Below are 15,758 nucleotides of genomic sequence, written 5' to 3' on the forward strand. Positions count from 1 at the left end.
CTTAAAGTAAGCAAATATTTCTTACATAGAACTCCAAGATAATAAAACACAGAAGAAAGGAAATCCATAAACTAGAATTTACCAAAATTAACATTTCTACTCTTTGACAGAAGCATTTATGATTAAGAGACTAAAAATAGTAGATATGAATAGAGAAAATACTTGCCAATAGCAAAATAATATATGAAGACCTCTTAGAATCCAATAATAGGAATCAAACAAACATTTTAAAAAGCTACTAGGATTTAGTCACTTCACAGTAGAAAATAAATGAAAATGCCTATCAACATCAAAAAGGGGGGCTGGGGATGTGGCTCAAGCGGTAGCGCGCTCGCCTGGCATGTGTGCGGCCCGGGTTCGATCCTCAGCACCACATACCAACAAAGATGTTGTGTCCACCCAGAACTAAGAAATCTCTCTCTCTCTCTCTCTCTCTCTCTCTCTCTCTCTCTCTCTCTCTCTCTCTCTCTCCCCCCTCTCTCACTCTCTCTTTAAAAAAAAAAAAAAACATCATCAAAAAGATTCTTGGCTTCATAGTCATGGGGAAAATGCAAACAAAATGCACAATGGATACAACTACACACCTACTAGAATGGCTGAGGTTTAAAGGAGGGTTGATTGCAAGAGTTTATTGGCAATAACCCTGAACTGGAAACAAGTAAAAGAGTTTGAGGTCAGCCTGGGCAACTTAGCAAAGTTAAATTAAAATTTAAAAATTGTTAACTACTATACAGTGGACTAGAATTAAGTGCAAGAACAGGGAAAAATCACAGAATAATCATGCAGGATGAAGAAAACCTAACTAAAATAATAATCCATACTGTGTGATTCTGAACCAGATCCCATTTAAAATTAATAGCAACTTCCTGCAAACTGCTTTTCTGCATCTCGAATTTGCTCATGCTAAGAATGAAAATGAAACAACAACAACAACAACAAAAAGCTACCTGACCCCTATGCTGGCCAGGCACCAAAGGGTGGGCTAAACAAAGCCCCACTCAGTCTACACATACACATCACCTGCCTGGCTTTAGTTCTTATGAAATGTAACAGCTTCTGTGTGAACAGCAGAGAAACAATCTAGCTGCTTCCCTGAATTCATCTAACTGCATAGAATTCATCTTTCCTTTTTACATTGTTTGCTTATTTCTTAAATGGGCAGGAGGTCCACATCCAACCAGCAGTGATCCAGGCAGGTTCCCTGGTTTGGGTGCCCACACAATTCTATTTATTTAAAAATGTATTGAATTGTATACTTGTAAAATATGTAATTTATTGCTGGTCAATTACATCTAAACAAATCTTTTAGAAAATAAATTTGTTACCATAACAAAAAAAAAATGTAAGGTTATGATGTGCCTCAGGGGTAGAAAGCCTTCTCAGCCTGTAGAAGGCACTGAGTTAGATACCAGTATTATGGAAATTTTCAAAAATGTAAAAATATTAGGTTGTTATAGACCAAGGGCCCACTGTGGAGACAGGGCAGCCAAGGCTGTCCTAGGTTACTGGTTCTTGTGATCATACCAAAAAGGTTTCAGAAATGTCAGAGTAGCAGACTTGAGTTTATTAGAAGAGCTAAGAAAAAGGAAAGAAGGCAGCACTCTCAAAGGAGAGAGTGGGTCCTCTCAGACAAGAGACAGACAGTATGTACCTCCTACCTTCCTGTATCATTGGAGTTCCCAGGGAATTTGTCAGAGAGTTCTGCCAGGTCTACCTCTTAACTTTTGAATGACCCAGGATGACATCAGACTTTCAAGTCCCCACTGTACATAGTTTTACCGGTGCATGGAAGGGAGATTTAACATCCTAATCAATTCAAGGCAAATCTGGATCATTCTGACCTACCCTGACTGGTTCTAATTATCATATTTCCCTGAACTGTGGAATCTGGTGTGTGTGAAGTTCATATCCATCCCATCCCAGGGTAACTTGTGTTCACCTTTTTGGCAAGGAGAAGATTCTCTTTTAGGTAACCGGTTGTTTGCCCCAGACTGTAACATATCCTATTGACTTAAATCAGACAGAATTGCAGGTAAATTGCTTTTTATCTGCAATAAACCATGTGGGGTTTAACACAGGAGGTCCTTCTTATAGAATTATCCCTTTAACCTTATGTACCCACCTCTCAAGTCTGTTTGTTACCTATCAAGTTGATAAGCACTACTGTTTTTCCTGAGTTTAAATTCCCAAAGGAAATTTAGCTCTTCTAATATTTTTTCAGTGAAACATTCCCAGTTGTCTTGTTTGCTATAAAAATGAAACAGCAAATGGATAAAACAACTCATTCTGCTCATTCTTTGTGTCACAGGCACAGTTGAAACCAGGCCAGCTAGGAAGAGCAAAGAGCAGGACTGCAGTTCAAAGCACCCTCCTTTACCCTTTCCCATGCTGTCTATTGTCATTAGCAGCCTCACCCCTGAGGGTCCAGCTCAGACAGTGCCGCAAGTTGTGAGATGGTTTTATAAAGTTCTAAATATTGTAAGATGTATTGAGACTAATGAATATAACAGTTCAGTCATTTAAATGTTTATTTATTTTTAATGGAAGGATTTTGATTAAAAAAGAAGCCAGTTGACATGGAATTGACATATCAATAAAATTTCTTACCTGCAAGAGAAGTGGACATTTTGTATTTAAGTGAAATTATAATGTGCACATTTTAAGAATAAAGAAATCTGGCATTTGAAAAAAATTATATATATATATATATATATATATATATATATATATATATATATATATAATTGGGGGGTGTAGGAAAGCCCTTATCTGGCATGAGGGAGAACCTGAGTTTTATAGAAAAATCTAAACTAAAGTATTATAATACAAATAGTATATAACAAAAATATTAACATTTTATTATCATATTTAAAATACAGATATTAAACTAATATTATAATACAAAGTAACATAATTAATGAAATGCTGTTAAGTTACCCTAGAATTCATGAATTAAAAGCAATGTATTTTTCTTCATAAAAATATATGTATGTAATTTATTATTTTATTTAGTTTGTTCTTGATTCTATGAAAGTTGTAATAATGAATGTCATCTGGCTCATTTTTTACTCAGCAATATTAGCATTAATATTATTAGGATTTGTTCACTTTGTATACTTTGATACAACCAGAGATATGAAAAATTGTGCTTTATATGTGTAATATGAATTGTAATGCATCCTGCTATCATATATAAAAATCAGAATTTTAATTAATCAATTAATTAATTAATAGAATGTAATATAGCCATGTATTTCCTAATAAAATGGGTCATTCTGAGAAATGCTTTGTTAGGCAAATTTGTTGCCCAAACATCACAGGGTGAATACAAACCTACCTGCTATAGCCTACTCCACAGTTAGGCTATGTAGTGGCACCCCCTCCTCTACACAATCTTAATTAAGATACTCCAGAGACTTTCACCATAATTGTTCTTAGACTATCAGCAAGAATTTCTGCAAAAGAGTTCAAATGTGGTTAGGCTTCCTATTTCCTATTGCTCTCTTGCAATAACTAAATTTGGCGGTGGGCCTGGAGAGACCAGCACTCCAGATTCTGAGCACCCCTTTCTAGTTTTTTACAGTATTTATAGGCTATACAGTATCATAAGTTTATGGTCTAAAATGATATGTGATTGTTTGTGTGAGTTTTCAGGCTGAAGGTGTGTTTACAAAAGCAGAGTGTGATAAGGGATATTGGCTTCTAGCCTTGGGCCAAACCTTAACAGGGGTGTTTCCCATCCTGGGGAAAGTCCTTTACAATCCAAAAGAGTGAATGGTGATAATTAGGTTCCTTGAAAACCAGGGCTGGGGGAACCCAGGACTCTCCTTTTCCCAAGCACTAATTTTCTCAGTGAATGTCCTTGGTTTATTTTTGTATTCAGGACTGGGTATGTTATCCACTACTGTAAAAGAAAACAAACAAACAAACAAATAAACAAAAAACTACTATTATGTAGACTTCTGCAAATTGGGAGCCTCTGAACCCCCATTCCCCTACACACTGGGTAAAAAGTTCTAAATATGTCTGGACTCAGGGTTCAGAGGGATGAATTGATTTATGTGAAAATCCCACTCTGAACCGGCTGCAGCCAATGAACTTGCTTCCTGATAATTCCTCGGTGTCCAACTTCATGTGTCCTTCATCAACTTGTATTATTCTTGAAGAGAAGGAGGATGGTAGAACATCAATTTCCTGAAGTACCCTTCCCTATTCCCCAAATCTTGGCCAAGTTAAGGGAACAATGGGAATGAGCATGGGTACATATTATATTAAAGGATGCTTATTTTTACTTGGGTTTCACAAGAATGTGCTCACTTTAGCGTTACTTGTGGAAAGCTGCTTTCTTGTGTATATGCCATGCTCTTTGTGATGCCTGTCCCAACTAGTATTCTCACTGCTTCTGTAGCCTGGCTTACAAAACCCCTCTCCATGTGGTAAGTGATGCAGAACTGAGGGCTCTGTGGAGAGGAAAGTCCACTAGGTCAGCCAGCTGCCATTGAACAAAGCCTCAAGAGGGACAGAGATGCTTTTTTTCTGGAATTACATTGGGAGGATCTGAGGTGTTAGTTGGCAAAGCATCTCAAGGTTCAGATGTTACCCCTAGAGCTTCCCTATAAGTGTTTCTCAACAAACCTTATATCTCACTTCCCATCTTGGGGTATCTTCTTTGAACACTTGGAAACCTGTCCCACTTCCCTAGCCCAACTGGATTGTGGGTTTTAGAAGGTGGCCCCCATCATATATGCAATCTATTATTGACTAAAAAGTTGTCCTGTGGCACATGATCGTGTAAAGGTATAGTTTATGACAACTTTGAAGTTGTTGTTTGTTACTCAGCATAATTTCTTTGAGGTCCATTAAAATATTTAGATGTATCAATAGTTCATCCCTTTTTAAGACTGAGTAGTATTCTATGGTATTGATGTACCTTAGTTTATATATTCACTTATTCAGAAACATTTTGGTTATTACCTTTTTGAGGCTATTACAAATAAAATTGCTGTGAACAACCATGTGCAAATTGTTGCATGGATTAAATTTTAATATCACTGAGATTAATGCCCAGGAGTGAAATTACTAGAAAAACCCCATTTGGACATGGTATATAGTTCTTTTATTATTTTTTTGAATTCTGAGTGCCAATGTTTGTTAACAATTAGTACATCTATGACCATGAGAGTTATAGGACTATCGATTTCTTTAGATACTCTTTTTGACATCAGAAAAATACTAGCTTTATGAAATTAATTCAGAAGCTTTCTTTCCTATTTATTTTCTAAAGAGACTATGTAGACTGTTGTTATTTCTTTAAACATTAGGTAAAATTTTTCAGTGCAACTATTTGGTGCTAGATGTTCTGAATTAAATTTCCTCAATAGATGTAGGACCATTCAAAATTACCTATTTCTTTTTGAGGGAGTTGTAATAGTTTCATTTTTCATGAAATTTATGCATTTTCTCTAAAATGTCACATTTATATGGGTGGAGTTTACTTTTGTAATAAACTGACAAACTGATGAATGACTGTACCACTTTGCAATCCCACCAGTAAAGAACGAGAGTACCTGTTGCTCTACACTCTCCCAGAATTTTGTCTTATCTGTGTTTTGGATTTTTTGCCATTCCAATAAATGCATAGTGGTACCTCATTTTATTTTAATTTGCAATTCCCCATTGATGAATAATGTTGAATGTCTTATCATATGTTACTTTGCCATCTATATATCTTCTCTGATACAATGTCTGTTCAGATGATTTTGCTCATTACTTAATCAGGTGGTGGTTGTTGTCATTGTGCGTATAAGTTTGTGTTGATCTTGAACAGTTCTTTGCATATTTTGGGTAAGCTTCTATTATCACATTTGTCTTGCACAAATATTATTTACCACTGTGACTTCACATTCATTCTTTTGATGTTTATTTCATTCCTGCTAATTTTTAAAATCTGCTCTTAGTCATAAACACTGTATTTTTATTATTTTATATTATTTTAGTTTTTACCTATGAAATTTCACCTTGTATTTTTTTGATATCTTTTTTTACTTGATTGTAACGTTTTTTATGGCCTTCTTCAGTAATGCTATAATCTTCTAATTTTTGTCAGTTTTAACTGATTGTATTTTCTACTGATTATCCTTCTATTTTCTCCTTGTTTGCATACCTGATGATTTTTTTGGCAGTTTTAATTTTTCTTTTTTCTTTTTTTTTTTTTTTGTGTGTGTGTTGGATAATGTGGTATTCCTATAAATATGCAAATATTGAACTTTGGATTGGGACACAATAATTACTTGAAAATCACTTTATCCTCTGTTAATTTTTCCCCACTGCTCAGGATTAAGCATGATTCTTTGCCATCTATATATCATGGTTCATCTGTTTTCCATTCTTGATGGAAGAAATGGACATTGTTCTTGCCCCTGTGTCAGGGTCAGGGATCACTTCATCATGTCAGATGGTTCTTTTCTGACCTTGGGTAGTTTTCTAACACATTATGTGCTAACCAGTAATGACAGGCCTTTTAACTTGATTTCCACCCACTTGTACTGCTTCATACTACTTCATTTACTCTCTGCCTCACTTACAGATGTGCAGCTCCCACAGTCCTAGGTTTTCTGGACTCCAGATTTGTATTCTGAGCTCAAATATTGCTTTTTATGCGGGATCTCACAATTTTCTCTCAAATGCTTTTTAATACCTTGAAAGTGTTTTGTTGTTTGTAATAACTTAAAAAAATCCTCTTTGGGGCTGGAGATGTGGCTCAGCGGTAGCGCGCTCGCCTGGCATGCGTGCGGCCCGGGTTCGATCCTCAGCACCACATACCAACGAAGATGTTGTGTCCGCCGAGAATTAAAAAATAAATATTAAAAAAATTTAAAAAAAAAAATCCTCTTAAAGTTATCTTTCCCATTTGTTGATCACTGCATGGGAGCATGAGCTCTAATTATTTGTTTTTACCACAAGATTTCCATTGGTGGGGGCAATTGGTAAATTTCTGTTTGGGTTCATATGGACTGTTGCTTGAGCCCGGATGAGCAGTATGCATCTGTCACCTGATGGACCATTTGGTGCCCCTAATGTGTGACCCTTAATTTCAGCATCTTAATGATTTACTATAATTTTGTTGAACATTTATTAAGCATTGTCTACAAACTCATCTTTCAGGATCTGTCTTCAAGAATGACATTTAAGTGAATGTTCATTTTTCTGTGTTAATTTCTGTCGGTTTTCCTGTCATGTAATTCACATAGAAATGTCACATATTAAAAGAAACTTGGTAAATGCAGAATAACATTTCCAGAGAATACTGCAACATCCTAAAAACTAAAATTAATTTCCCATTTTTTTTTCTGATTTTGCTTATAAATATTTTAGTGCTGAAAATTTAAGTAAAGAATCTTCCGTAACTGAAATTCTAAAATTTACAAAGACATTGACTTAAGCATGTCATTGCTTTTAAGAGAATACTTTCTTTCACTGTTATGTCTATTTAATTTTGAGTGTTAGTGCAATACTATAAATTGGAATTTTATCTGGCTCCTAAAAGTCATCTTGACTATCAAATATTCATTATTTCTAGGATTATAATTCAAGAACAAATTAATTAGATGTCCACGGATTGAACTTTCTTGCAGAACATTATATTTATCAGAAAAGTATTTGATAAACAACTAAACTAGCTCTATCCACACTTCACTAGTTCTGGGATATTAAAAATTTTATAAAGGAGGTACTTCGTCTCCGCTGCTGCAGTGGTCGGGCTCTCCACTCAGTGCTCAGCAGCGGAGGTGGTGGTGCGGCTGAGAGCAGATGCACTGAATTAAAGGTGGGGGTCGGGGGTCCGCAGCCCGCGGAGGGGCCAGTACACCTCTCCCATGCTCAGCACGCCCCCCTTCTTGCCTCCACAGCTAACAGTCGCGGGGCCGAAGGCGGCCCACCAGAAGAGCGCGGAAGGGGTGTGGGCGCGTGTCTAGGGACTAGCAGGGCTCAGCTAGGGACGGGGCACCCACTATTCCTGCTGGCCTACACGGACCCCGCCTACGCCACGGTGCAAGGACCCTAGGTGAGACTCCTGGCTGTGGCCCATGGGCCTCTGAGTAAGTAGACTTACAGACTTACACCTGTAAGTCTGCCCAGCTTCCCACTTGCTGTGTTCCCACTCAATGGGAAGAGAACCAATGCCTTGTCCACCATCAGCCACGGCCTCCTGACAGCACCGGGATGGAAGTCAAAGGTCAGCTGATCAGCTCTCCTACCTTCACTGCTCAGCAGCCCCTTCGGGGAGGCTGCCCCCCCCAGGCCAATTCAGAGCGTCTGAGGGGTAGAGGGAGGCGCTGGTTGACGGGCAGCGGGCCCTGCAAGAGGCCCTGAGCCTGAAACTTCAGGATCTCTGAAAAGTGTGTCTCCAGGAGGCGGAGCTTACTGGCCAGCTGCCCCCTTAGTGCCCCCTGAAACTTGGTGAACCGCCCCAGTTGGTGCGCGGTGGGCCGGGGCAGCCCGTGCCTACCCTCCACTGCATCCTAACCCAGCGCACCACTCCTCGAGCCTTGTTGAGGAGCTGGAACCGGAGGTGTAGGTGCTACAGCAGATCCGCAGCCGCTGCCCTATGCTTGGCCCCAGCCCCTGAGCTATGTGGTGAACAGCTGCGATGCTGGCGCCAATTACAGGCCGATGCACTGAGGAGGCTGCATGTGTTGGAGGAGCAGTGGGGGGCGTCGGGGCCCGCCTTGGCCTCCCAGTTTTCCCTCCGCAGCCACTGCCGCTGTCTGCAGGAGAACCCAGGGAGTCTGCCTGGGCACATGCCTAGCTCAGCTCAGCCAAGAAGATGAAGTTCTGCATTCTGAGAGCAGCTCCCTCTTAGAGTCTGGGGCCAGCCATGATAATGAGGAACCCCGTGGTTGCTTCTCTCTGGCAAAGCGCCCCTCGCCACCAAAGGCTTGGGACCAGCTGCAAGCAGTATCTGGGGGGAGCCCTGAGCGGCGAACCCCGTGGAAACCACCTCCGTTAGATCTTTATGGGGATCTGAAGAGCAGGAGGAACTCTATGACCAGCCCCATCAGCCCCACACGCTCCCTGCCCAGGAGTGCCTCCAAAGTTTTGAGGGGCGAAGTGTGCCTTCCACTCGGGGCGCTGGCCCTCAGCTCTGCAAGCCTGAATGCCTCCATTCTCAACAGCTGTCTAGCAGCCAGGACTCGCAGATGGGCTTCCCCCGGGCGCGCCCTGCTTCAGATCACGCCTCCCTCTTTGCAGCTCTCACTGGCTGCAGCAACAGCTTTGAGGCCCTGCTGGTGGACTGGGATGCTGCTGGGGGAGCTGGCTCTCTGCCTGCTCCTCTGGCTCCCCCTGCCACTGGCCCACCAGTCTGACAGAGCAATGAGGTGCTGTATGAGCGCTCCCAACCACCCCTGCCTTCTCCTCTTGCACAGCAGGGTCCTCATACCTAGCTCAGCTGCTCCTGCTTCCCGCGGAAGCCCCCCTCCCACCTGTATGTGGGGACTTGCTCTTGGACTATTCCTTGAACCGGGGCTTGCCCGCAGGGACAGGCTGCGGGGAGCTGCTGCCTGCAGCTGAGGTCCCAGGACCACTCTCCCACCCGGTGGGCTCCTCCTCGCCATGCTCCCTGGCCCACCACCTATGTATGCAGCTGACAGCAGCAGCCCCCTTCTTGGCAGCAAGAACCCCCACACCCATGCTACCCATTCCAAGCCCTGTGGCCTGCCCCTGGAGGCTGCTGAGGGTCCAGAGGTGCACCAGGACCCTCTGCTATGGATGTCCCTATCCACCTGTATCACCCTGACTGGTGAGCGCAGTGGCCACAAGAACCTTGCCCTGGAGGGGCTGGGCCTATACTCCCTTATGGAGGCCCACTACACCCATCCTTCCTCCATGCCCACTGCTATTAAGTGGGCCACGGGCCTTACAGGGCCCCCAGCCAGGCTCTAGTGTGGCACTCCGGGAGTTTCAATGCACCCCCTGTGTCCAGCAGGTATGGGGGGTGCTTTTACTGATGAGTAGGGGTCTCTTGAAGCAATTGGTGAAGATATTCAGGCCAGGGATCAGCTAGTCATGATAGTTAATGACTGGGACCACAAGGAAACTAGCTGCAGTGTTGGCACAGGTCATTTCCAGGTGTGACCTGCATTAGTCCTTGGGGTCCTGGTAGAAGGGGATCTTGGGCACTGGTAGTAGTTCCTTACCATATCATAGAAGGAGTGCGGGTTAGCTAGAAATGAGCCTTGAAGCCAGGGTGCTGGGAGGAAGGGACATCATATGCCCTCACCTTTCTCTTCCTGCTTTCCTGTGCTTGCCTCGTTTATGAGACTCTTTTTCTCTTTCTGGGTCATGTCTGTCTTTCCTCTCTCTTTTCTTTCTTCCCCACCCTGTCCTCCAGATTCTTGCTGTCCCCTTCTAAAGATACTACCAGACTTCCTGTACCCCACCCTGCCCCCAGCTAAAGGCTCCTTTAAGTGATCTGCACTATAGGGGAACCAGTCTTCCAGTTCTGACCCCCAGGCCCCACCGACACTGGTCTTACCCCTTCTGATTTGCACCTTGTTGGTCTGGGCATGGCTCCAGTCCTGGGAACACACAGCAGACCTCACTGAGCCCTGGGATGTGGTTGCTCTCAGTGCTCGGCTGGGCGCCAACCTGATCTTCCAAGGTCCCTGGCTCCCCAAGGATCCAGGAATGTGTCTGCTACCTTGCTTCTCTCACAATGGGGAATGGGGGACTTCAGCCAGCTTCAAGGAGAGTGAATGATGCAATAGGGATTCCAATCCCCTTCCTCCATTTCTGTTTACAGTTGTGATTTTAGTATTCACTGTCTTTGCCCCAATACTAGGCATTTTATAAAAGGGAAACTATGAGCTCATCCTGGTTGGGTTCATTCCTGTCCCCCTGCTCAACCTGTTCTGTTCAGGTCCACCCCCTCCACAATGGCCCATATAGGGTGTTAGGATCCTTTTGGGGGGTAGTCAGGAGACTCTGTTGTGAATAGAAATCCCTGCCACCCCTCAAACCAGGGCAGTTTGGATTTCTGCCCACATTTGGAAGGATTAAATTCTGGATGGGGTACTCTATCCCTCTCTGTGCTGATCATCCCCAATCAGGAGGCCCTGTAGGAGGCTAACAAGGGGCAGAGCCGTTGGGTATGTTGTATCCTAGGATGTTTTGGAGGTTGAACCTGGTATTTGGTAGATGCCAGTACAATCCTGAGATGACCTCTGGCCACGGCCACAGGCCTTGTCTCATCCTCCTTGGCTTTCCTTCCATTCACTACTTTTTAAACAACACAAGCTGTGTTTTCTATGATACCTGTCTGTGACTTTCTGAGTTGGGGGTTCCCCTACCGCTTTTACCTAGTGTTAAAACTTTTCTTTTTGTACCAGTGGATCTGGGACCAAGACACTACCCATACTGGAAGGAGATTTCTATAATAAATATGTATACTGAAAAAAAGAAAAAAGAAAGAAAAGAAAAAAGTGGGGGTACTGGGCTGGGATTGTGGCTCAGCCACAGAGCACTTGCGTAGCACGTTCGAGACTCTACCACGCGGCCTGCGCAGTGGTTTCATTAATGAGGTTTAGGCATAAAGTTAGTTAGACGAGATCGAAATAAAAACACAAGACTCAATTACCTTAATTCTATTGCTAGGTCCGAGACGGCTCCCCTCTCTGGTTCGCTCCTCTAGCCGCCCAGCAGGGCAGCAAGGATTACTCAGGGCTAGCAGGAGAGAGAGAGCGAGCACGCCTGGGACTAGCCTTTAATTAGGGAACAAGAGATTCAGGGGAGAATTCCATCCAATGAAGGTTGAGGGGGGGCTGCACTCCAAGGTCAGGGTCAGCGATTGGGTCCCCGGGGTCAGTGGTCAGGCACACCCCCACACGGATGGGCTCTCTCATCAGGAAAGGGTCGGGAAAAACTTCGACTTATGCCAAAGTGCCTTGGACCCTCAAAGGGAGGCACCCGATCACGTGTGAGAATGGCTCCCCACAGAGACGCTGGGTTCGATCCTCAGCACCATATAAAAATAAATAAATATATAAAATAAAGGTATTGTGTTCAACTACAACTGAACAAAATATTTTTTAAAAAAGAGGGGGATACTTAAAATGCTCTTTTTTAAAATATATCTTTATTTTTGTTTATTCATTTTTATGTGGTGCTGAGGATCGAACCCAGGGTCTCATGCGTGAGAGGTGAGTGCTCTACTGCTGAGTCACAACCCTAGCCCCTAAAAATGCTATTTTTAATGTTTTTCATAGCCCTGAATTTCAAGATTTGAGAATTATTTTGACATTGAGGATTGTTTTTTCTGAAGCAAATAAAATATTTCCAGCTGGTGTGTTTTGATTTTTACCTCCACTTATGACTAAAAGAGAGCAATTATACATTTTATTGTTTTTTTCTGTGATGAAAGGGTGATGTTTGAGTTGCTTGTGAAAACATGTTGTGCTCAGCTTGCTGTCTGTCTGCATCATGGATGCTCATGTGGCAGATACAGAGCCTGATGCACTGAATGCTTTGTCTTTGGTTTTATCAAGACAAAAACCCAGTGCAACCTTGATTCTGAGAAAAAAGTGAGATTACAGAGAAAACTGAGTGAAGCCATTTTTTCCCCAAAGGGGTAGAAAGTATATAAATATATGTGTTTATATATATTTAAAATATATAATATATATTTAAATATATATTTAAATATAAAATATTTAAGTATAAAATATAAATATATTTAAGTGTATATTTAAATATGGACATATATTTAAATAAGCAAACATTTCTCATTTTATCAAGTGAAACCAGATAGGCTTCACACACTCAAGCCAAAAAAAATTAAAGGATTTGATTTTGTAATAATTTAAGATCTTTGATCCAAAACAATGTGCTCTCTCTTTCAAAACAATTTCTTCTAATGACCATGTATGATGACAAGTATTCTGCCTGGTCTCATAACTCATTTTCTACATACAGATAGTAATTATACTTCAAAGACTTGCATTGGTAAACATAATTATGCAATAAAATATGAACTTTTTCCAAGTTTGTTTCCAGTTTCAATAATCTGACATTGTCATTTTTAAGTCTGTAAGGGCTTTGAAGGGGACTCTATGATTCTTTTTCACATTATTTTCTGAACACATTTTGATCAGGCTATGACCAGGTTGTCACAGATGCATGATTTCCTTCTTCTAACTCCAACTGGAGCATTAGTTTATTCTACATGTGAAACCACTGAAATAATCTAACTTTGTGAGTGACATTTGCATACTCAATCTCCTTGTTAGGCAGAGGAGGAAATACAAGTCAGGTTGTTTAAGGGATTTACCCAAGATGATGAGAGCACTGCTATATAACTTCACAGGTGTGTAAATTTCCTAACGTGGCTGCACCATATTGCCATGATCGTAGTGACTTAAAACAAATTTCTTATATTACAGTTTAAGTGTTCAGAATCCTGGAGCCAGTTTTCTGACCTTCAGTCAAGAAGTCCACAAGGCTGCCTTCCTTCTGGAGGCTCCAGGGAAGAAGCTGTTTCTCACCTTTTTCAGAGTCCACCTGCTTTTCTTGACTTATGACCAGATCTTCCACCTTCAAAGGAAGTCACTACACCCTTTGCATCTGTCATCACTTCTCTTCTTTCTGACATGTTTCTGTCTTATAAGGACTCTTGTGATCACATTGAACCACCCTGGATAATTCACTATTTTCATTCTACCTTAAGATTCTTAATTTGCTGTGTAAAGTCCCTTTTACCAGAGTCACAGATTCCAGACCCAGATTCCAGACCTAGCACACAGACATCTTTGGGGAATACATTATTCTCTCTAATTTAACAGGTAATTTTGCCATGTGGACATTTTTCTTAATTAAATAATATTACAGATTATACTTTATCACTGCATCAGCAAAAAGACAAATATAACTCAGGCCTGATTTATTACAATATATTCATCATTATGACAGCTTCATTTTTCTTCTGATTTAGAAAGAAAGAAAAATTAAACCATTTCATTGACTATTGTACCTACCAGATAGGTAGGCCCTGGAGGACTAAGATAAAGGGACTCAGATGTTTGAATTTTCTCTTTCTTATTCTTTCACTCACTTCCATAGGCCTCTTTGTAAGTGTCAGAGCCAAACTGTGTAGGTAATTACATGCTACTTTGGAAAGATCACCACATGTGGCTCCTTTCAATATGATTAAAAGTCCACTCATCAATGCAGTTTTCTTGATCCTGTTGCTGGGGAGCTATATAGACAACAGCTTGCTGTCTGACACTCAGGAATGACACCATCATATCAACACAGTTTCATCTTCATGAACAAGTACTTTTGCCTGAGAGTTTCACAGATCATGCCTCCAGCCTCCATGCTCTTTTGAGTGTTCCAGCTATGTAAGATCCAGAGAGAAATTTATATATCCTCTGAGGTAAAGATCTACCTGCATCCTTTCTTCACACTGCTGCTACTTTCTCTAGCCCATGAAATTGAATGACATTATGGAACTACGTGGCACATTGTAATAGTGACTGTTGGCCAATATCCTCCCAAGTGAAGGATCAGCCAGAGGACCCCAGGCCACAGCTGCACAACATGCTCAGAGTTCCATGTCTCAGCAACCTACCTTCACACAAGGAGCTACCTGCATCATGTTATGAGACTGTCTCTCTCATGGATACACATAATAGAGTGTAGAATACTTTTAGGATGTCTGAAACACTGTCTTGAGCCAGTTTTGAGGTCCTGGCCAGAGGCTTGTCCATTTCCCTTCCTGAGCACACAACTTAGTCCATAACCAACCTCTTCCCTTTCTGAGCAATCATACTCTGGGCTATTATTTCCCTCATCACCCCAGGGTCAGGTAACAGACCACTAGGGACAGTCCTTGTGCCCCAGAGCCCACTGGCATTATTCAAACTCGTCCTAAATCAGCTTCCTCTCCTATATCTGTTCCTTCCCATAGAAACCACATAAAGGAGCTTGGCCACAGTTCCCCTCCCTTCCTCTGCATGGAAACCTCACCCTAGGGGACTCCTGAGTGACCCTTGGTGAGGCATGGCCCTCACCAAGGTATGCCTCAATGGCAGTTCTAGTCTTCAACCATTTGTTGTCCCACACTGCCACAGTCATAAGACTTGTAATACACAGATAGGTCTTTACAAACACGACCCACTGAAACCTGGCACTGAGTCACTGAATAGTCCAAAGAGCTCAATGAAACCAAGTTAAGCCTATGAGAGTCCAGGAATGCAGCAATAGAATTGGTGAGCTAAAATACAGAAACTGTCATATAAACAGCGAGGCATTTAGAATGCAAACACAAAATAAGATATATTTATATAAAGAGTTAATGAATGAGAGCTGGTTCCTATTCTGTCCTATAGGAATACAAATGCTCACTTATTCCATATTAGTTTCATATGAAAAGCTTTGTAAGTACTATCTCATGTAATCCTCAGTATAGGCACACAGGTTTAGGGGTCTTATATTTTTATTAACAGATTTAGAAATTGAAGCTCAAGAAAATTAACTGTCTAAAGTAACAAAGTAGTTAGACACATAGACATATTTTCAATTGTATTCTGCCTGAGTCTTGTCATATCTATAATGCAAAATAATGTTTCTTGACTTTCACAAATATTTTTTTGAAAAAGATTCAAAAGAAATACAGAAATTGAAAAGTTTGCTTAAAAGAGAGTAAATTGGAAAATGTATTGGGTTTTTTTAGTGAGATAGGTGGGCAGGAAGAGCTCTCAGCA

General features: G+C 41.4%; 2 pseudogenes; both read left to right on the plus strand.

Annotated features, from left to right (window-relative positions):
• LOC113178272 (guided entry of tail-anchored proteins factor 1 pseudogene) overlaps positions 1-8,062 on the plus strand; it is a 33,730-nt pseudogene extending 25,668 nt beyond the window's left edge.
• A 134-nt stretch (positions 8,063-8,196) lies between these two features.
• Positions 8,197-10,007, plus strand: LOC144251324 (coiled-coil domain-containing protein 120 pseudogene; annotated as a pseudogene).
• The last annotated feature ends 5,751 nt before the right edge of the window (positions 10,008-15,758 follow it).

The sequence above is a fragment of the Urocitellus parryii genome (genome assembly GCF_045843805.1).
Source record: "Urocitellus parryii isolate mUroPar1 chromosome 13 unlocalized genomic scaffold, mUroPar1.hap1 SUPER_13_unloc_10, whole genome shotgun sequence".
NCBI lineage: Eukaryota > Metazoa > Chordata > Mammalia > Rodentia > Sciuridae > Urocitellus > Urocitellus parryii.